The sequence below is a fragment of the Cyprinus carpio genome, chromosome B24 (genome assembly GCF_018340385.1).
Source record: "Cyprinus carpio isolate SPL01 chromosome B24, ASM1834038v1, whole genome shotgun sequence".
Classification (NCBI taxonomy): Eukaryota; Metazoa; Chordata; class Actinopteri; order Cypriniformes; family Cyprinidae; genus Cyprinus; species Cyprinus carpio.
The window spans coordinates 20,525,160-20,548,281 of NC_056620.1; the positions used below are offsets into that span (position 1 = coordinate 20,525,160).

The 23,122-nt window shown below is 33.0% G+C and overlaps 1 long non-coding RNA gene and 1 pseudogene across 1 annotated transcript; one reads left to right on the plus strand and one right to left on the minus strand.

Moving 5' to 3' along the window:
* Positions 1–2,539: 2,539 nt before the first annotated feature.
* LOC109085479 lies at positions 2,540–22,363 on the minus strand (annotated as a pseudogene).
* On the plus strand, positions 8,366–12,498 carry LOC122142220. The gene is made up of 3 exons (XR_006158451.1): positions 8,366–8,402; positions 9,517–9,598; positions 12,360–12,498. It is a non-coding gene; the product is annotated as an uncharacterized LOC122142220 (long non-coding RNA).
* Positions 22,364–23,122: the final 759 nt, after the last annotated feature.

The window sequence follows — 23,122 nt, forward strand, 5'->3', positions numbered from 1 at the left end:
GCTTGTCTTGTGCGCTAATTGTAAATACAGAAATGATGTACTTTTTTGTAATTGTAAATGCCATTTTTTATCCAGTATAAAATCTTTATTATGTCATATGCAGAAAGAAATAAAACGAATTCATATGAAAAAAAAATATATACACATACTTGACAAAGCTAGTTTTCAGTAGTTGGTGTATAGTAAGCATTTCAAGAATACATGTTAAGATCAGTACAGTGTCAAAATGAAGCTGAAGATCGAATTAGAGTTAATCTTATGAAACCTGTCAGGAACATGTCATATTTCACCTAAACATTAAAAGAAAATTATAAGGAATTACTGTTCATTTTTTTATTATTTTTGATAAGTCAAATTCTTAAAATTTCTCCTTTTTTCATTAACTTTGGAGCAAAATATGAAATATAAAAGAACATTCAAAAAAATTTTTTTTTTTTACTTTTTTTTTTTTTTTACATGTTTGAAATCTAATTTCTTAAATATTTTTTTAAATTTGGAGGAAAAATATCAAATTTGCATGTTCACATTTTTTAAAGTTTTTTCTTCCTTTTAATTTTGGTGCGAAATATGAAATATGCAAGAACGTTCAAATTCTTCAAATTTCTTTAATTAATTTAACACATGTTCAGATTCTATAAATGTCTTAATTTTTTTCATTAATTTTGGAGCAAATTATGAACTATAAAAGAACGTTCAATTTTATTATTTTTTTACATTTTTGGGCGAAGTATGAAATATGCAAACACATTCGAAATCTTCAAATTTCTTAAATATTTTTTTTTTTTTTAATTTGGGGGCAAAATATAAAATATGCATGTTCACATTTTTTAAAGTTATTTTTGCTTTTAATTTTGGCGCAAAGTATGAAATATGCAAGCACATTCAAATTCTTCAAATTTCTTTTTAAATTTTGGGGTGAAATAAGAAATATACAACCACATGTACAAATTCTTTAAATTTCTTTCTTTTTTTCTATTAATTTTGGGGCAAAATTATAAATATGCAAGCACATGTTCGGATTTTTCAAATTTCTTTTTTTCCTTTAAATTTTGGTGCAAAGTATCAAATACGTAAGTATATTCAAACTTTTTAATTTCTTTTTTAAATTTTGGGCTGAAATATGAAATATACAAGCATGTTAAAAAAATTTATTTCTATTTTTCTCTTTAATTTTGATGCAGAGTATTAAATATACAAGCATGTTCAAATTCTTCACATTTCTTACATTTTGGGGTGAGATATGAAATATACAAGCACACATTTCTGAAAGGTTTCTTGAGATTGACCAAAAAGTTGTTAGTTAAATTGTACATAAATAGTTGAGCTTTTATAATTTAGATACAAATAGCTTAATGTCGCTGTTTAAATATTTCTTGTAAACTGTTTTGGCTTCATGTGTAATGTGAGTTCATCTCAGGATGCTTTGAGCTGTGTGTGCTTCACAGAGAGATGTCGGACGACACCGGAAGCTGCTGAGCTGGTTTCCATTTGGCGCTTCGTCTTGCTCCGTCTGCTCTGATGTACGGCTGGTTTTCCTCAAAAATCTACACACACACACACACACACACACACACACACACACACACACACAGTCAGAAACCCCCATGATGAAGATATCTGAAGATTTTTGAGCTTTTCAAAAACTTGAAAAAAAGGGAAACATCAGAGATCTACACGGAGGAACTGACGGAGGCGCTTGCAGGAAGCTGAGTGTTACAGAAGAGCAATATCTTCAGAGACAGAAGAGAGGAAATGAGAGACAGTTATAAAGCAGAAGTCCCATCGCAGAAACCCGAATCACAGAGCAGGCGAGACGAGAAGAGAGGAAATGAGAGACAGTTATAAAGCAGAAGTCCCATCGCAGAAACCCGAATCACAGAGCAGGCGAGGTGACAGGAGAGAGCCAGAGCTGAGAACCAGACAGAGAGAGCGTGCAGAGAGAAACGTTACAGGAATGAAGACAGGCAGACTAAATACACAATATAGAACATCAGAATGAATGAAATTACAGACAAAATGATTGAAGACAGAAATAGAATAGGCGAAAAATCCCAAGAAGCACAAGGAGGAGCGATGAACACTGGCCTAATTGAATTTTATATCAATGTACAGTTAGGCTAATGTACTATAAACAAATACTATTTGTGTTTTTTATAGTTGTAATATGTATATTGTATTTTTTATTTTTTAATTTTTTTTATTATTTTTTATGTTTTTTTTTATTATTTTAAAGTATAAATGGGTCTATGCAAAATTAAAAATACAGTATATTTTTATATTTATAGTTAATAAATACTATATAGTTATAAAGTTTTAAAAATATAAATAAAACATTTATAATATAAATGGATCTTTACACAAACATTAAAAATAAATACATTTTAATATATTTATTATAAATACTATATTATTTTTAGATTTAAATTATAATATAAATTAATTTATACAAATGTATATTATATAAATATATTTTAACATATTTATAAATACTATATTTACATTTTTATTATATATTTGTATTGTATAAATGGGTGTTTATGCTAATATTTTTCAATATATTTATATATAAATAGACATTTTTATAAATATTGTCATTATTATAAATGTGTATAAAATATTATCTAAATTTTATTTTCCTTTTAAGTTGACAGCATATTTTTCTACTCACCATTATATAAAACTATGGCTGTCAATAAAATAAAATAATTGTCATAATTTCTGACCATTCTTTAGAAAGCAGAATGTCAAATTTATTCAATGTAATTGAATGAATTTAGATTATATTTTATTTGATCTTATTTTTTCCCTGAATGTTTGGCATAGAGGTATGCACTGGGTTTTATTTCCGCCGTTTATAATACAACCCCTAACAATGGTACAATCACATGCTTATTATACCATTGAAAGTTAGGGCATTGGCTTTCTGTGCTGTAAGTCTAGCTCAGCCTGACCTGTGATGATGTCCTCGATGGCTCCGTCTTTGCCCTCTCTCACGAGCGGCGTCATCTGCCTGCGCTTCAGCTCTGCGATCAGATCCACCTGAGGGAAGCGTGGCATCGCCGGCATCTGAACACATCAATCAATAAACCTGTGAGACCTTGATGTTTCACTTCCTGTTCTCCGTTGTTTCTGTGTCTGTCTGTCGCACATTACCCTGTTAGTCACTGCAGTGTTCACAGGAGAGTCAGAGATGTGTAAATCTGTGCCGAAATCAGTCTCAGAGATGTTCTTCTTGCGCTGTTCGTTCTCCTGTTCGGCCAGCTACAGAGAAAGAGAGACTCATCCATCAATCAACACGCTGGAGGAACGACTGGAAAACAATATTTGTACATACTGTCTATATACTAGATCAGGAGAAAAGGATTGGTGTTAGAAATAGCATGCTAGAATCTAAATGCATTATATGGTGTCATATGGAGGTTTTGAAACAAACAGAACTAATTAATCAGATCATGTCATGTAGAAATAAATAAATAAATAAATAAATAGACTGTAAATAAAACAAAAATTATGGAGTACATTTTATAATACCATTTCTACTTAACATTTAAATTCAATGTGTTACTTTCCATTTCTTTGTAATTATTTGTGAAATTTATTAGCAGTTTCTGAGTGAAACTTGGTGCAAAATAATTTTTTTCTGCTTGTCATTGTGATTTTTATCTCTTATTTCCAGTATGATATATGCTGATGTGATATGAGCACTAGGTAATAATTTCATCACCTTATATGCTTTAATAAATCTGGCAAAAACAGGGAAGAACACAGAAGGAGGTGTGGATTTGGGATCCTCTCCGAAATACTCCACCACTGAGTGAAAGACCTCCTGTAGAGACACACAGATGTAGAAGCTATTATTCACTGCTGTTCAGTGATGATTTAGCAAATGATTTTGAACTGATCTGAACTTCTTCTGCTTTTGTTGTGTTTTGCTGTATTTTACAGCAGAGTGCAGTTGACTGCCATTACTGGACATGAAGTTTGTGAGGACAGCGCTGTCTTTCTGCTGGAAATATTCCCTACGAACCACCTCCATTCCCTTCTCCAGAGATCGAACATCTGCGAGGATGCTGTCCTGAGAGACTGAGAGAAACATGCAGGTCAGTGTATAAATATACAGCATTCATTTAGCAGATGCTTTCAGCAAACGTACAACCTTTAGGTTACCAGCCCAGAATTTTTAGCTTCAGAGTTGGCTTTGATTGTTTTGATTGCATTTGTTTAGTTTTTAATCATTGCAAATATTCTTTTATATGTTTTAATTGTACTTTATCATAGTAGGATGAAAAGAAAAGTGTGATCTATGTAAAAGTTTGACATTGTGGACATGCCAATTTTGTGTTTAAATAAGCATCTAAATTCCCCTCAGCATTCTCAAGAAGTGGTTAAAAACACATTTAAGGATTACATTTTCATATAATAAAACTTGTAAAAAATATATTATATTACTATATATTTATTTTATTACAAATATTTATCTAAAATACTTTAGAAATCATTAAAAGCATTAATATTAAAAACAAATATAATTTAATTAAAAATATTTTATATTAAAATATTAAATAATAATAAAAAAACCAAGAAGGAAAAAAACAGTAAGCAGCAAATGTTTTAGCAACTCTATTTTCAGGTGAGCCTAGTTCATGCATTTCTATGAGCCCAGCAAGAAAATGTAATGTAATGTAATGTAATGTAATTTAATTTAATTTAATTTAATTTAATTTAATTTAATTTAATTTAATTTAATTTAATTATTTTTATTTAATTGATTATTTATTTATTTTTCTTATTTATTATTTTATTTTATTATAATTAAAATAAAAGTTACATATATAATAAATTAAAATATATTACACGTTTAAAAAATATTTTAGATTAAAATGTTTTAGAAATAATTAAAAAATAATACACACTTAGAGTTGTAGTGGTGAGCTGATGTGAATGTGTGTTCATGTGCAAGCTCACCCAGTGCAGCTTTATCCAGACAGTGTAGTTCAGTGTGAAAGTTGTGCAGCTGAGGATATTTTTCTTGTATGATGCTGACGATGAAATGCAGGAGTGTCAGTTTTCGATCTGTGGATTTCATGTCCAGAAGCTGAGAGTGAAAATGTGAGAGATGCGCGATAAATTGACAAATCATTTATCATGAACTTATCATCTTTTCTTAACTTATCAAGTCACTTTGGATAAAAGTTTCTGCGAAATGCATAAATGTAAATATTTTATTTGTATTTCATGTGTAAGTCAAATATGCTATTTAATTTAATTGAATAAGCTTACATGACGTTTGTGTGAATTTAATTATTTTATTTGTTTTTTTTGTGTTTGTTGTGTATGTTAGGCATTATTTTACCCTATAATATTATATATATATATAGATATATATATATATATATATATATACCCTGAACACTACATTATAGACGCAACACTTTTGTTTTGGCCCCCGATTTTTCCTGAGCTGAACTCCAAGATCTAAGACTTCTTTCTAGGTACAAAAAGGCTATTTCTCTACAAATATTGTTCACAATCACTCTGTCTAAATCTGTGTTTCGTGAGCACTTCTCCCTTGCCGAGATAATTTCATCCCTACAGGTGTGGCATATCCCGATGCTGATAGACACCATGATTATGCACAGGTGTGGCCTTGTGAATTGACTACTATGATTATTGCACAGGTGTGCCTGTGAATTACACTCTTGTAAATAAAGATTATTGAACTATTTTTTGTTCCAAGAAAATACTTCAAAATTTTGGTTTTATTTGTGTAAATTGTGTTTTCATAGCAAAACCTACTACATTTTTTTTTCAGTGTATAAACACAATGTGAATCATCTATTGAAAAGATAGATATTGGAAGTAACACCGATCAACTTAAACTGTAAATCTGCTTTACAGTATATGCCAAAATCTCATATTTGTAAAGATGTTTTGTCTCACCAGGTCCAGACTTTGGAGTCGAAATCCATATGCTGATCCTCTCTTCCCACGTTCATGTCCTTATCCCCACGCAAGACAATGATCTAGCCCAAAAGAAAAAAGAATCAGCTTTCACTGCAGAAATTATTTTTATTGTAAGGGAATGAAAATTGATTCTCTTTACCTCTAGAATCTTCTTGCATGTTTGCTGGAGGATTTGATTGACATGGATGCAGCAATGATGGCATTTAATTGCTGTAAAATAAGACCAGGATTTTATATATATATATATATATATAAGATTATATATATATATTATATATATATATATATAGATAGATAGATAGATTTTAAGTTAAATTCAAGAATGCATCCTCCTAATATCACAGAACCTTTCAAGGAAAGTCTGTTCACAAAGTCCTATCTAAATGAATGGGGGAATCCTGAAATCTCACAATTAAATTATACATTTCAAATCAGCAACAAAAACTGAAATGAACTGCTTAAATTGCATTAAAATGATTTTTTTTTTTTTAGGCTAGACCGAGCTTCAAACAGCAGCTGCGGTGACGCAATTTATTTTGTTGTGATGAGTCTTTTTTGATGTTTTACTGACAGGCTTTAATAGCAGGATGCTCTCGCTGAAGTTGCCCATGAAGGTCAGCGTGCTGATTCTCTGTGCCAGACGCGGGATTTTGCTGAAGGCCACCATGAATCGGTCCTCCTCCGACAGCTCCAGCAGGGGGCGCCCTTCACGCTCGTATTTCTCAATCAACCTCAACTCATAATCCGACGGGATGAAACGCTCCAGCAGCTCAAGAAAGTCTGAGTTCAGCAAATCAAGAGTATACCTGCACACAGAGAGTTTCGGGATTAGTTTGAAACATGCAAATTTTGGTTGTATGAAGAGTGTGTCTGTTGTACGCACGTTTGGATCGCAGTGCAGATCTGCGCAGTGCTCATGCCTCCTTTGCGCAGCGTGATGGCGAGGTTTTTGGCTCTGTTGGGCTCCAGTAGAGCGATTTTACTGGACGCTTTATGAGCCACTTTCACTTTCAGAGTGCCGAAATCCACAGGAGCAGACTGAGCTTTAGATTTAAACAACTCCTCAAAGACGTCCATGTTCAACTCTTCAGACAGAGCAGAAACAGGGAGGTGAGTGACATCAGCTGTAGTGTCTTAAATGTTGAGCTAATTCTAACCACTTAAGACTATTCCTAAAACATTTAGCATTTTTTTTTTTTACATTAAAATAGCATGTATAAATGTTTAAAACAATAATTATGTATTTTGTTTTATATTGTAGGCTTAGGCTATTTATAAATATTTTATAAATTATTAACAAATATATTTAAAGAAGAAAAAGACAAAAAAATACATGAATATTAAAAACAAAATAAAATTTAATTTTAAAATGTTTTATAATAAAGCAAATATTTTTAACAACTGTATTTTCAGGAGATCCTATTTCATGCATTTCCAAAAACTACCCCTTAAAAGGTTAGCTTTTAAGTTTTTTATTTTTTTTTATTAACGCATAATTTATAAATATATACTATTTCCCTGTTTCATGCATTCCTATTAGCCAGGTTAGAATCACACAAACAAAGAGGGAAAGACTTGCCCTAAAAAAAATTAGTATTTTTGTTAAAAAAACATTTATATATATTATTATTATTATTAATTATATAGATTTTTTTTCTAGAATTTTTTTGATATAAATATATATTTAATAATTAATTCAAAAATATATTTAAAGACAAAAGCAACAAATATTTGTAACAACTCTATTTTTAGGTGGACCTGTTTAATGTATTTAAATAAAAAATGACATAAAATAAAATGTATAAATATTAAAAACAAATTTTAAAAAACATTTTATATAATAAAATATTTTATAAATAATAAAAAAATTAACAAAAATTATTTCAAGTAGAAAAAGCACAAAGTAGCAAAAGTTTTTAATGGGTAATACTCTTCAGATGCCTCTGTTTCATCCATTTCAATAAGTCGAGTTAAAACACACACAGAACTGACCCCAAGCACACTTTCATCATCCAGCTCTGTGAAGACGGTGCCGGCCACCTGTTCCTCCATTAGAGCCTGCCAGTTAAGCAGTGGCATGCGATACTTGGTCTTGATTGGCTTCTTACCTTTTACACCTACACACACACACACACACACACACACACACACACACACACACACAGACACACACACACACACACACACAGAGAGAGGGAAGAAACACAAGCAAATCTTTCAGTGTAATGTGCACAGCTTCACTTTTCATTCAAAATGATTCCAACATCTTATAGTTTTGTTGTACAGTACATGACTGTCATCATTTCTCTCACCTGTCTTTACAGTTCCTGTCCTTCCAGGCACAGGTGAAGGGGGCGGGGCTACACTCATAGGGGGCGGAGGAGGAGGTGGCGGTGGAGGGGCAGGGACAGGAGGAGGGGGCGGAGACTGCGTCACAGGTGAGGCCTTTATTTCTATTGTACTGTTATCTTGGAGTTAAAAGAGAAGATAATAATAATTATTATTACTATTATTATTATTTTAATTAGCAGAAAATTTTCATGGAAATGAAATATTCATATAAGCATATATTACATTGCTAGAAGTTTTCAAAATAAAGAAGTTTTTTATAATAATCTATAAAATTGTACACGGAAGTAGTTGTTCACTTGTTTTGCTTCAGGACCCATATTATATTATATTATATTATATTATATTATATTATATTATATATATTATATTATATTATATTATATTATATTATATTATATATAACTGTATAAAATTCATTAATTAGGTTAATTTTGTCTAACTGTATTTTAGTATAACTGGACTACTATTTTAGTTTTTGTAAAAAAAAATGATTTTTGATAGTTTTCATTTTTCATTTCATTTTAATTTTTGTGTAAAAATATTTTTAGTAAAAAAAGTTTTTATTTAGCTTTTGTAATTTTATTGAGTTTTTTTGTCATTTTTATTGGTTGTGTTTTTTTATTCTTTATGGTAATTTTTTATTTCAGTTTTAGTTATTTTAGTACATCAAGTTAAACTAAATGAAAATGAGAAATGTTAAAGCTGTAATAAAATGTTTAAATTTTTTACATTACAAATTGTTTAAAAGTTTGCCATTTTTTAAATTATATATTATTTATATTTATTTTATTGTATTGTTTTAGTTTCAGTTAATGATGATAATAACCCGGTTTGGAAAGATTAAACAAATTTCAACAGATTACACTCTGAAAATGATACAAAAGTACAGAACATTTTTATAAATAAAAAAGTATCATTAGAATTATATAGAAACAATAAAGAAATTGATGTAAGTGATGATGTAATTGTAACACTGGTTATATGTATTTTTGGATCTTCACCTGTTGTGTTAGCGGCTGGCATAATGTGTAATTCCAGAGAGCCGGATTGGGATCTGTCCATGCGGATCAGACCTCGATCCACCAGAACCTGGGCCATCTTCTCCAGCTCGGTCAGATCTTTAGCGGAGCGCTGTCTCTCTCTCTCTCGCTCCTGCTCCTTCTCACTGTGTGTCTCTCTCTCTTTCTCCTTCTGCTGCAGCTGAGAGAGCTGAGCCTGTGTCTCCTTCACACTGTCCTGGAAACACACATGAAAGCTTCACAGCCTGGAAACAGGAGTAAAAGTAAGTGTGTGTGTGTGTGTGTGTTAGCAAAGTGTGTTACCTTCAGAATCTCCACCTCTTTCCTACTCTGTATGAGTTGTTTCTCGAGTTCAGATGTCTTCTCAACAGCTTCACTCTCACACTGCTGCAGTCTAGTGATTAACTGATTTGCACAACATACACTGAGTGCTTTAATATGATCTAGTGTGTGTATTTATTCATTTACATAAATAAATATGATGTGCATAATGTGGCATTATACCAAAATAGACAGACAGATAGATGTGTACCTGTGTGTTTTGTTCTTGTTGCTCCTCTAGATGTTCCATTATTGTGTTTTTGGCCTCGGCGTCCTCTAGCATCGCTCCAACATCAAACACATTGTCCAGATACGCTTGAATCTGCACCTGCAGCCTCTCGCTCTCAGTGACAGTTAACTTCTACACACACATACACACACACACACACGCAGACACACAAAATAATTCAGACCGCATTTTAGGCTGCATTTATTTGATCAAAAACACAGTAAAAACAGTGAGATTGTGAAACATTCTTAAAATTTAAATAAACTGTTCTCTATGTGAATATATTGCAAAATGTAATTTATTCCTCTGATCAAAGCTGAATTTTCAGCATCATTACTCCAGTCTTCAGTGTCACATGATCTTTCAGAAATCATTCTAAAATGCTGATTTGTTTTCTTCAAGAAACATTCCTGTTTATTATCGATATTATCGAAACAGTTGTGCTGCTTCATATTTTTTTCCGGGAACCAATATACATTTTTTAGGACACTCTGATGACTAGACTGTTCAAAAGAACAGAATTTATTTGAAATATAAATCTTTTGTAATTATAAATGTATTTAGTGTCACTTTTAATCAATTTAATGCATCCTTGCTGAATAAAAGTATGAATGTCTTTCAAAAAAAAAAAAAAGCTCAAAACATTAAACAGTAGTTGCTCACCTCCAGATAGCTGTCTAGTCCCAGTTGTGTAAACTCATACTGTAAATACACTCGGAAGTTCATGTTCTCTACTGAGTGCACTACAATGTTGATAAACTGCATACAAGCCACCTAGAGGTGACAAGGGGAAAGATTTTGATCAGTTTTCATTAAAAAACCTTTATCTATGTCTGGAATGTAAAACGTATGTGATGTTAATATGGTGAATTTGTGAGAAAATTATTAAAATACATATTTTAGTTTTACATATTAAACTTTCTGCTTGTCCTAAAGTGGAAAAGTTCTCAAGAATGACTGATAAATTAAGTCAGTGTACCCTAAATATAGATGTCTTTCATGCTCCTTCATCCTTTTTGTTGAGCTAAATACTGTACAATGAGTGTAAGAATCTGACAAAACGTGAAAATAAATACATATGAAGCATTTTATACAGTAGGTCCTCACCATGAAATCAATGTTGATGTCGTCATTTCTGAAATACTCCATGAGTTTCTCGAATCTGTTTTTCTCTCCACACACCTGCATGAACATACAGACACATTCACAGGTTCCTCAGAGACCATAGTTTACTGTACACTGTGCCTGTTAGCAAGTACTTGACCATAAAGTAAGAACATTTTACTACATTACGAGACTTTCAGTGATATTTGATGTCACAGGATCATTTATCATCTGAAAATGTGTTATTTGTTTTTTGTTTAATATATTATATGTATTTTATTTTTATATTTTTTATTTATTGATGGAGGGTGTTAGTTTTTTATTTTTATGCAAAGTATGTGCATTCACAGAAACAATGGGAACAATGGGAAGTCCCTAAGCAGATAAGGTATATTTGTTTCAGTTTTAGCTCTAGTTTATGTAGTCCTTTCTGCTGTCACTGATATGCATCTGAATCATCTCCCACACAAAATGTCTTTGTGACAATAAACCCACAGACCTTCAAACTGACGTCTGTGTGAATGTACGAGGTTGAGAGCTGATCATGTGTCTTTATAAAGGGAATGATCTAGTTCTGTCATGTCTGTCTCTCTCGTGTAACGGCTGATATAACAGTATGAGCTTCAGGTTACTTCTCATCACATGTCTGTGTTCATTCAGCGTCTGAGAGAATAACTAGAGTTTGGGTGAGGTTTAGGCTATTACACATTTTCTGATGAAATGTAATTATTTTTCACATATTATATTAGAATATTATTACTCATATATGTGGCCCTAAAAAGTATTTGGACAGTTAAGCTATACTTAAAAATGTATGAATGAGTTTTTTCTCTCTCTCTTTATTTTTTCTTTTTAAGAACTGATTATATTATGTCTTGGTATATTATATCTGATTATATTTTATTACTTAACTTTTTTATTTTTTATTATTTTTATAATACATATTTAGTATTGTACATTTTTTTATTATTGTTATATTTATTATTATATGTTTAGGTATATTGTATTTGGTTACATTTTATTAAAACAAACTTTATTTAAAAAAAATAATTATTATTTTTGATTATACTATCATTTTGTATATTTCATCATATTTTATTAAACACAACTTTTTTATGACACATATTTAATATTATAATATTTTTCCTTTTTTAAATACGTTTTCCTTTTTCATATTATATTATGATTTGGTATATTCGATTGTATTTGTTAAGACAAACTCATAGTCTTTTTTATAAAATATATATTTAATATTTGTCTTTTTATTCTTTTTAGAAAATTTTTTTTCACTATGTTTTGGTATATTTTATTTTATTTTATTTCTTTTTTTTGATTAAGATATATTTCTTGTTGTTGTTTTCTCCCCACAGAGTTGAATTGTACACAATAAGACCAAGGAGACACATTGAGTTGGAGAGATGATGATAAGAAGAGTGAGATGGATGAACAGAGAAAGAAGGTTAGTCTTTTCTTACCTCTTTGAAATTATTAAAGGCTGCAATAATCATTTCGTGACCTCCTCGAACCAAACATACAGCAGCAAGGAGCTCCAGAACCAGAGCTTTAGTCCTAAACATGAACACACACATATGTAAGTACAGTATTGTAGAAACAAAACATTTAAAACACACACACTGTTTTCTCACCTGGCATTCTTGTTGTTGAGACTCAGTGTGATTTCATTGACACAGTTGGGATGAGCCATCACCTGATTAAACCCTAACTAACACACACACACACACACACACACACACACACACACACACACACACACAAACACATTAGTCAAGAAAAGAGATGAGATGAGACGAGATTAGAGGAGCAAGAGATGAGGAGTACCTGGTAGTTCATGATGGCACGGAGGCACATGATGCAGAGGTGCAGGTGGTTCTTCTGGCTGAGCAGACGCGAATATCGCAGAGCTTTCCTGAGCAAAATAAATAATATTTATAAATATTTGTATTCAATATAATTTTTTTTAAATATTATATATTTTTTCTTTTTTTATAATTAATTTTTTATTATATTATGTTATTTGGGATTATATATTTTTTATATTTTAAAAACTTTTTAGAATTTTTATTTATTAAAATATATAATATTTTTCTTTTTGTATATATTTTTTTCTTTTTGTTGTTATTTTTGATTATATTATGTAAAGATAGATCATGTGAAACCAGCTCACACATATGGATATTTATGTTTACATATACAGTAAATTCTGTATGAAGAAATAGATGATTTAAAAAAGTCAATATTTTATAGATAAACTAATTAATTAAGTACAAAGTACTGTATGTGATAGAGACGCACACAAACAAACAAACAAACTGTGTAACAGGAATGCAGTTGATGCTGATAGAAGTGATTGGATGGGTGTGTTTGTGTGTGTGTGTGTGTTTGATCGTGTGTTTTGATCTCAAAAATACATTGCAGACATATTTGATGTTATAGTGATAGTGTTTCGCACGTGTGCATGTTGTTTTTTGTGACTGGGTCTGTGAATGTATGTTTCTTTTTGTAGATTTTATTGTCAGTGTGCGTAAAGCTGGAAATAGTATTGTAGAAGTTATGTTCTATATACAATTATTTGTGAATAATACGGAAACATGCTTTCTTCTTCAATTCAGGACCAAAGAACTTCACAACAAATGACATACAGATCTAAAAATTGCTTAAATAAGAAGCAAAATGTATAATTCATAATTTCAGAGTGGTTTATACTCCATAACTGACCTTGTGGTGAAAGGGCGTCCTGAGCGTGGGGAATTGTGGGTAGGGGAGTTTGTCGCACTGTTGGTCAAATCTTCCACAGATTTCTCGTCAAAGCTTCCATTATCAGAGCTGTCCATGTCATATCTGTAAAAAACAGTAAGCGTCTGTCTTATGATTCCATGATAATTCAACAGCACAACTGTTTTCAACATAATAAGAAATGAGCAGCAAATCAGCATGTTAGAATGATTACTGAAAGGCTCATGTGACACTGAAGACTGGAGTAATGATGTTGAAAATTCAGCTTTGATCACAGAAATAAATTACATTTTAAAATATATTCAAATAGATTTTTTCAATTGTAATAATGTTTTCACAATATTACTGTTTTTACTGTATTTTTAAACAAATAAATACAGCCGTGGTGATTAAATTCTATTAAAATCACACCATAAAGTTCTGCTTTGTTGTTACTTTGTTTGTTGCTCAGGCTGATGAATATAACAGCAGTGTTAGTTACTGGCATCAGAGGCCTGGTTTTAGACATTGGATGGTCAGAATATGTTCTCTTCCCAGACGCCTTGTCACATTAAGAATTTAGGTTCCTCTATTGTGTCTTGGACAATGTGTGTGTGTGTGTGTGTGTGTGTGTGTGTGTACATACGTCACTGCACGTTGAGCAAAAGAGAGGTAGTCCACTAGCACATCTAAACCCTTGTTTTCTTCATTTAGAAACTCCTCTGCCCATCTGAACAGACAGAGAGAACAATACAATGAAGAACAAAAGGAGCACAACTGAGATAAATTATGAGTGACAAAGTAATTACAGTCCAGTGTCGACACAGATATTTCCAGACTTCCAGGTTTCAGAAACCTGCATTTAAAGGAATAGTTCACCCAAAAATGAAAATTAGCTGAAAATTTACTCACCTGGCCTCAGGCCTTCCAAGATTTAGATGAGTTTGTTTCTTCATGGGAACACATTTGGAGAATGTAATGTTGGAGAAATGAAAATTACTGTACATCACTTGCTCACTAATCGATCGTGAATGGGTGCCGTCAGAATAAGAGTCTGTAATCTATAATAATGCTTACTGCAGTGAAAAAGTACATCCTTTCCCATCAGAATCCATCAGAATTTTTGTTTCATATTGTTTTCACTGGTAAATGATGCTCTGTGAGTTTTGTGCATTCGGTAATCTGTGCATATTTCTCTTCTGATTCCGACAAGGCTGTTTTAGCCAGACAGAATGGATGGAGAAAGCAATATTATGGATAGAGGACTCGTATTTTAGCCAGAAACAGTGTATTGAAGTAAAAAAAATCTTCTTAATGACAGATTTAAGGCATGTGGGTTATCTGGGGAATTTTATCAGCTGTTTGGATTCTCATTCTGACGGCACCCATTCACTGCAGAGGATCCATTGGTGAGCAAGTGACGTAATGCTGCATTTCTCCAAATCTGATGAAGAAACAAACTGATCTACATCATGGCTGGCCTGAACGTGAGTACATTTTCAGCAAATTTTGAATTTTGGCTGAACTATCCCTTTAACGTGATAAACTTTAAGTTTAAAAAAGTCTATTCATTTATCATGTAATCAGGCCAGTAACATGCATTGTCAATAACATTGCATGTCATGTGATGGCTCTTACCCGATGTGATTGGTGCGCAAAGAGATCTCCAACTCTCTCAAAACTTGTGTGGATTCTTGGACTCGCCTTTTAAACTACAAATCACACACATATAATTTTATTAATTAAAATCATTTGCATATTTCAGTTTAATAATAATTGGTCAAGCTCTGTATCGCACTCTCAGATTTAAACACACACACATATACAGGCTCAAACATATATCTGTACCTTTCTGCCTCCTCCCTGCTCTAATACACTCTTAAGTTTCTGAATGTATGCTGACGGAGGATTCTTCACCTGGAACCGTTCCTGATGAGAGAAACCAGAAGGTTCTCCTTAAGTCCACATATACAATTAGTCACATTTCTTGCATCAGAAGCAGAATATTTTTTTCGTAAATATTTCCCACCCTCATGATCTGTAATGTTGCTGTACCTTTAAGACTTTGATGTGTAAATGACACATGCTATGATTGCCAGTCATTTGCTGAATATTTATTTATTTATATGGTCATATGGTAGTCATTTCATTAATTAAATTTTTTTTTAAAGAGCAAGGACAATTGTGTTTTTCATTATATGTCCCCTTTAAAGGTGTGATATGTGATTTAGAATAGTAAAAACAGCTTTATGGTAAATAAAAATGTGTAAAAAGTAAATGATTTTATATGTTTAACTCACCTGGTCACAAACTAACTCCCATTTCTTCTCGTTGTCGTACTGACAGAGCAGATTCACTTTGTCAGGTGGAAGATTCATGGAATTCTACAATCACAGAGCAAGAGACAAATCATAAGCATTTGTAAGTCTGAATGCATTTATATTAATTCTATAGAGTCCTTCGTTCTATTGCATTGAGGCAAACTCTTAAAAATTATTTTTACAGCACTTTTGGGCTCAACAAAGAACTTTATTTTGAACCATTATCCATGGTTGAGTTTATTTGATCGAATATACAATAAAATCTTTAATATGTTTTTGTTAAAACTTTTTTTCTCAGAATTCTTTGGCAAAAATGAAGTTCAAAAAACAACATTTCAACATTTGAAATAGAAATATTTTTAGTGTATCTGCTGTCAGTTTTGATCAGTTTAACGTGTCTATGCTGAAGAAAAGCATTAATTTATTCATACACACACACACACACACACACACACACACACACACACACACACACACACACACACACACACATAAAAATGCCCTGCTAACCACCCATAGCCCCCAAACATCTCAGTGGCAAGTTTTGCACAGTCCACATTTTCTTCCGATCTAGTTCCCAGACTATTGCTATGTTTAAATGCAGAGTTACTGTGGCACCAGTCACACGTTACTCTTGTTTGCAGATGGTCACATATAAACTGATGAGTAAGCGGATGTGTCTTGTGAGCTGGTTTACGAGCAGCGGACAGATCACATGTATAATGAGGTATGCTGACTCTAAGAATGCCCTTTCTGAACCAGCAGATTAGTGCTGTGTGAATGCCCTGTTGCTATGACGATCTCCTAAATTATTTATGAACAGCATGAGTGTTTGCATTTGTGTTGCACACACACACAAACTGTTATGGTCCTACAGAATTACCTCATCAGTGACTCATCTGAGCATCGGATGATACAGAACACACAGTGTGTGCACGATGCATGTACAACATTATGAAAATCATCTTCAAGGTCATCTTCCATTCTCTTATGCTTGCTAAGGCTGCATATAATGGATCAAAAATACAGTAAACACAGTAAAATTGTGAAATACGTTTTCAATTTCCAAAATATATTTATAGCTTGCACTACTCCTACGTTTTATATCATTGGCTGGAACGCCACTCTCTTGTAATTCTGTCACTAGTAATCCCTTTTGTTTTAAATAAGGATATTTTTCTTACACAAATGCATCGATTTGCTTCAAAATTAACCCCCTGGGACCATGTGGAGTATTTTTTATGATGGATGGATGCACTTTTTGCGGCTTCAAAACCTCAAACCTCATTTACAGCAATTATAAAGATTGGAAGATCCAGGATATTTTTAAATATAAGTTCGATTTTATTCATCTGAACGAAGAAAGTCATATACATAGGATGCTTGAGGGTGAGTAAATCAACGGGTAATTTTCATTCTTGAGTGAACTATCTCTTTAAGTCTAATACTTAGGAATAGTGGTTAGTTCAAATCTTTGACTATGAGGAACATTAAGCAAACACCACTGATTTAATCATTATTTTCAAATTTCCACATGCCCTACTGTTATTTTATTTATTTATTTTATTTTTTTACCTAAAAAGTGGTTTTACTTTCTTCATACAGCTGGTGAGGTCCTTTGACAGAATGAAACAAAATGTTTTGCTGTGAAAGATGACAGGAATTCTAAGTGTTTGTTTTGTGTCTGATTCCTTTGCTGTATCTTTCAGCTGATAGCTCAGGAATCTTATCATTTGTTTTGGAAACATTGCAAAAGATCTCAATGAACTCTATACTAATATTTAGCCTTTCTTTGACCCGCCTGTGAACCCAAGACTGACCAAGACTCAAGAACTGTATACTAAAAAGCCAAAGCAAATACACTTAACAGTCTAAATATCTATATCTATACACGTCAGACCTATGAAATCATGTTTTCTGTGAAAAGTGAAAGGAAAACTTTTGTACCTCTTGTATGAAAATAATCTGAAGAAGACGAAACATCAGATGTGACAGTATAGGCATTTATAATGTTAAAAGATCTCTATTTCAAATAAAAGCTACTCTTCTGGACTTTCTGTTCATCAAAGAATCTTGAATCCTCACAGTTTCCACAAAAATATGAAGCAGCACAACTGTTTTCAACATTGGAAATAAATTTTTCTTGAGCAGCAAATCAGCATATTAGAATGATTTCTGAAGGATCATGTGACACTGAAGACTTTGAATAATGATGCTGAAAATTCAGCTTTGATCACAAGAATAAATTACATTTTAAAATATATTCAAATAGAAAACAGTTATATTAAATAGTTATAATATTTCACAATTGTACTATTTTACTGCATTTCTGATCAAATAAATGCAGCCTTGATTAGCAGAAAATAAAAAAATATTTTAAATATTTTAAAAATCTTACCGACCCCAAACTTGTGAGCTGTAGAGTATGTGACTTGTTAAAGTTACATCCAGAACATCATGTTTGACTATTGCTGTCATTTTTATTTTTGTGCATATATAATTATGGTTCTTCACTAAGTATGGCACATAAGCATGGCACAGTGTCCTAATTTGCAAAACAGGTCAATGGAAGAAAAAAATCTGCAGAAATATTGCTTTAGGGCAAACACACACGCGCGCACACACGCCCACACACACACACACACACACACACACACACACACACACACACACAGTACCTCTCAAACAGTCTTCTTTTATGGAACACCTGAGGTGCTGACAACTCCGTTGATTATAATTGTCAAGGTTATAATTGCCAGGTTGCGACTGTCATGTAGACAGTGTTATCTTTGCATGTTTTAATTCAGATCTCATAGTTTCTTTTGTCTTTTTATAATAGCTGACCCTTTCTACCTGTGAAATAAGGTCAAGGAGGCTGGAAAAAAATAGAATCAAGGACAAAACACTTCCAAATCTTTAACCATCACTGATTGCTTTATTTTTCTCCTGTTTCTGAACACATCTGCCCTTTCTTTGTCTTTTCTATTTGTTCTATCCCTGAAAACAGTTAAACCATTTTCAGAACAAGGTCAGCTAACATAACTTCATCACATGTTATTTTGAATCCTCAAAATACTCAAAATGTTTATATGCAATAATTTATGCGTCATTGATCAATGCAGCAATGCAGCATGCTGTAAACTGCAGTACACGTGCAGAGAGTAATGCACATGTTTATTCAGAGCAGTCATACCATTTTACCTTCAGCAGAATTATGCTAGAAGATTATAGTGTTTTCAGCTTAGTTTTTTGTGTATTTGTAAGCCGAATCAGGTGCTTTTATAATCACCTCAAGGATTTTGTAATATATTTATTTAAAATTTTAAAATTACATTTTTAAGTCACTTAAAAAAGGGTTATTAACTAAAACTGAAACTAAAATTAAAAGTAAAATATATATTACATATATATTTTAATGAAAATGAAAATATAAAAATGAAAGATTCAAAATAATAAAAACTATAACAGCTTCTTAGTGATTATAAAATAACTGCTCATCATAAATTAGATGCAGATGATACTGGTAGATAAAGCACATTAAAAATGCATAATTTCTTCACTTTACACCTCATAAGAGCTCAGCTTGAGGTTTTCTCATACTGTTGTTGTTTTCAACCATCAGCCTAGTTCCTATGACTAATTTCTGCAGTAATAATTATATTGAAATACATTTAGAGCTGACTTTGATTCATTGTATCTAATAGATTTTTGTCCTGAGTGTTTCTAGATAAGCTGAAGGCTGAAGTACAGCTGAAGATGGATGGTTTGTCCTTTTGGTAAGTGGCCACATGCAAAATATAATATCTAATCAATAACTGAACGGGCTATTTGTATAATTACATGCCTGTCGTTTATGCAGATGTTTTGCGCTCCTCCCCTTGGCAAGGCAGTGTAGAAAGCATCAGCTTGCATGTTTTAAATGTTATAACACATGCATGTGCGAGCAAGGACAAAACTATTGCTTTTATACACATAAATTTTGCCTCATAAAGAAAAGAATGCAGAGTTCTCTGAGTTTGTGTGTGTGTATATGCCCACTGTTAGTGTTATGCAAGACTTTTGTTTATTGTTTATTGCACTGAAGCTTTGACATGTAATATTTACATTTTGTACCCGACTAGGTGTGTTTTTGAGTGATTGCTCTTTTAATTGTGTGCTTTATCACGAACATGCTGCTGGTGCTGCTTGCACTATTTGCATTCTATTTCCATTATACAAACAGCATGTCACAAACTCTCTCTTTCTCCGTAGGCATTGTAGATGGCGACTGGATAAAATGAAACTGTTTGAGTTGGATGGAGGGCCTGTATGTGCACTTTAATACTTTCACTGCTGTATGATGGGAAAGTGTTGAGTGCTTATCTGATTTAGGAACAGCCTTAAGGATATTGGCAGAGTAAATTAATTAACATGGAATAAATTACAGCTGACTTTACCAACAAGCACTAGAGCCAGACTTACGTTATATAAAGAGTGAAACACCGGCTAAATAATCATTTTAAATACAGGTACTTGTGTAATGTGGACTGTTGAATTTGGTCTTTTTAGACTGGAAACCAGCATGTAAAATACACTACTGTGATTCTGGTTCACAGTTTTCTTGAAATAGATTAACTGGTTGATAAGTAGGTTGTTCCAGGCCTTAACTATAACCGGCCAGCAGGCCAACAGGGCTGGATCATTTTTGTGCTGATATAATGTATTATTTATTGCGGTAAGGTGTGTGGAGTTATATAATCATAATACTTTTAATCAACATGTTTATTAAAACCCCATGTTTATTAAAATCCAGTAGGACACAAATGAAGATGTTAATGGCTAATGTGATTCCACAATGTAAATAATGACTTAAATTTCTGTCTGCTCCTCACATAAAGCTATTGTATATTTGAAATCTGGTGTGTGGAACTACTTTAAAGGTGAAAATGTAAACTTACTGTAAATTTACTCACCCTTAGGCCATCCAAGATGTAGATGAGTCTGTTTCTTCATCAGAACAGATTTGCATCACTTGCTCACCAATGGTTCCTCTGCAGTGAATGGGTGCCGTCAGAATGAGAGTCCAAACAGCTGATAAAAACATCACAATAATCCCCACCACACCACTCCAGTACATCAATTATCATATTGTGGAGTGGAAAGCTGCATGTTTGTAACAAACAAACACAACCAATCAAACTGTTACTTTCGGCTAAAATATGCGTCCATAATAACACTTCCTCCAGTGAAAAAGTCCATCCCCTGTTGTCCTCTCCGATAAAAAACCCAACAATATATTTGTCTAGATTTTTTTGGGCTGTTTGCTCTTGTAAATGGTGCTTGATCTGAGCATATTCTCTCCTTATTCGGCTTTTCGCTTCACAAGACATTAATCGAAGGTCTGGAGTGGTGTGGATTACTTGTGGATTATTGTGATGTTTTTATCTCTCATTCTGACGGCACCCATTCACTGCAGGAGGATCCATTGGTGAACAGGTGATCTGAACAAATCTGTTCTGATGAAGAAACAAACTCATCTACATCTTGAATAGCCTGAGGGTAAGTACATTTTCCCAAAATTCTCATCTATGGGTGAAAGATTTCTTATAACAAGCTTTAAGCAAGAAGGTCATACCAGTTAAGAATGGTGTAACAGTGAATAAATGACAGGATTGTAATCACTGGATTAACCCATACTACTTTAAACTAATAAAGTATTAAGCAGCCACACACTCACATACTGTGCACTCATCAGAAATTAGATGCAGATGTTACAAGTAGATAAAGCACATGAAAAACACCTAATGACGCATTAAAGTCTCCCAATTACAGCTTCGCTGATGCATAACACTCATACTTCAAAAGATTTAACAGATTTCACAAACATGCATATGAATGCAATCACCTCAGTACACATTCCATCACAGACTACAACCTAACATGGTACAACTAGCTGTATTATGTCATTCAGACAGGTGCTTTTGCAAGCAAAGAGATGCATATCATGGTGCATATCAAACATATTTATAATTACTGCAGTGGGCATCTCAGCTTCAACCACACATACAGTACTGTACATGAACATGTTTTTTTCTACATTCCAAGTCAGCAAAAAGCTTCAAAAGTAAAAGACATAATAGAACTGAACCTCCTTTTAGTCTACTGCATTATGGGATTTTTTGTCATGTACGTACCAACACCATGCTGAACCTCTCCTCTAATTCGTCCTCAGGTGGTAGGGGCAGTTTAGGGGCCGGTGGCTGTTTCTGCCCATAAGTGCTGAGGGGCCGTTTGACGTCCCGTCCGGGTGACATCTCCAGACTTCCAGCTGCGTTCCCCATGGCTGTATGCAGAGTTACACGCAGAGGTACACATATACAGTCCAGATAATCTAGATGTTGTTCAGTGAAGTATAACTACAACTTTACACTTGCTGACTGATTCTAAACACTTGAGTATGAGCTCTTGTTTAGTCCAAGTGTAGCAGTTTAAGTCCAATGGTGGGACACTTCGGAATCACAGATAAAATCCAGCTTGAATACTATAGAAGTTAGTTCTATTAAATCTATAAAAGGTTGTGGCTTTTACATAGTTGCTGACTTGTTCAGGTTCTTTCAAGTCTTCTGATCGCGTTGTCCATTTGCAGTAGGCAAAACCTACAAGCTGTGTACACGGAAAGAAAAATGACACCAGTAGGCACAGCTGTTGTCTATTCGGATGTGTCTTAGTCGTCTTCTGGTCTCTGCGACATCTCTCTGCTCCATCCTGGAGTGTGTAGTTCAGGTAGGGAGGAGAGGAGTGAGTGATGTGGGAAAGCAGGCGGGGACTGGGAAGCTTCTGGGTCCTAGTGCTGGATCTGTAGACTCTCATCTGTGTGTGTGTGTCTTATGAACACCTGATACTGACTCAGATGTCCATCTACAACCGGAGTCTCGAGTTACTTGTTGGTGTTTGTTGCTAGGATGCCACATTACAGTGCACACACTCAGAATGACTTCAAACCCTTGCAAGTAGTTGTAACTGCAAAACTATAGTGCCACAAATACAAGTAATATATAAAAATTAATATTTTTTATATATTTATAATTAATTGTAATAAT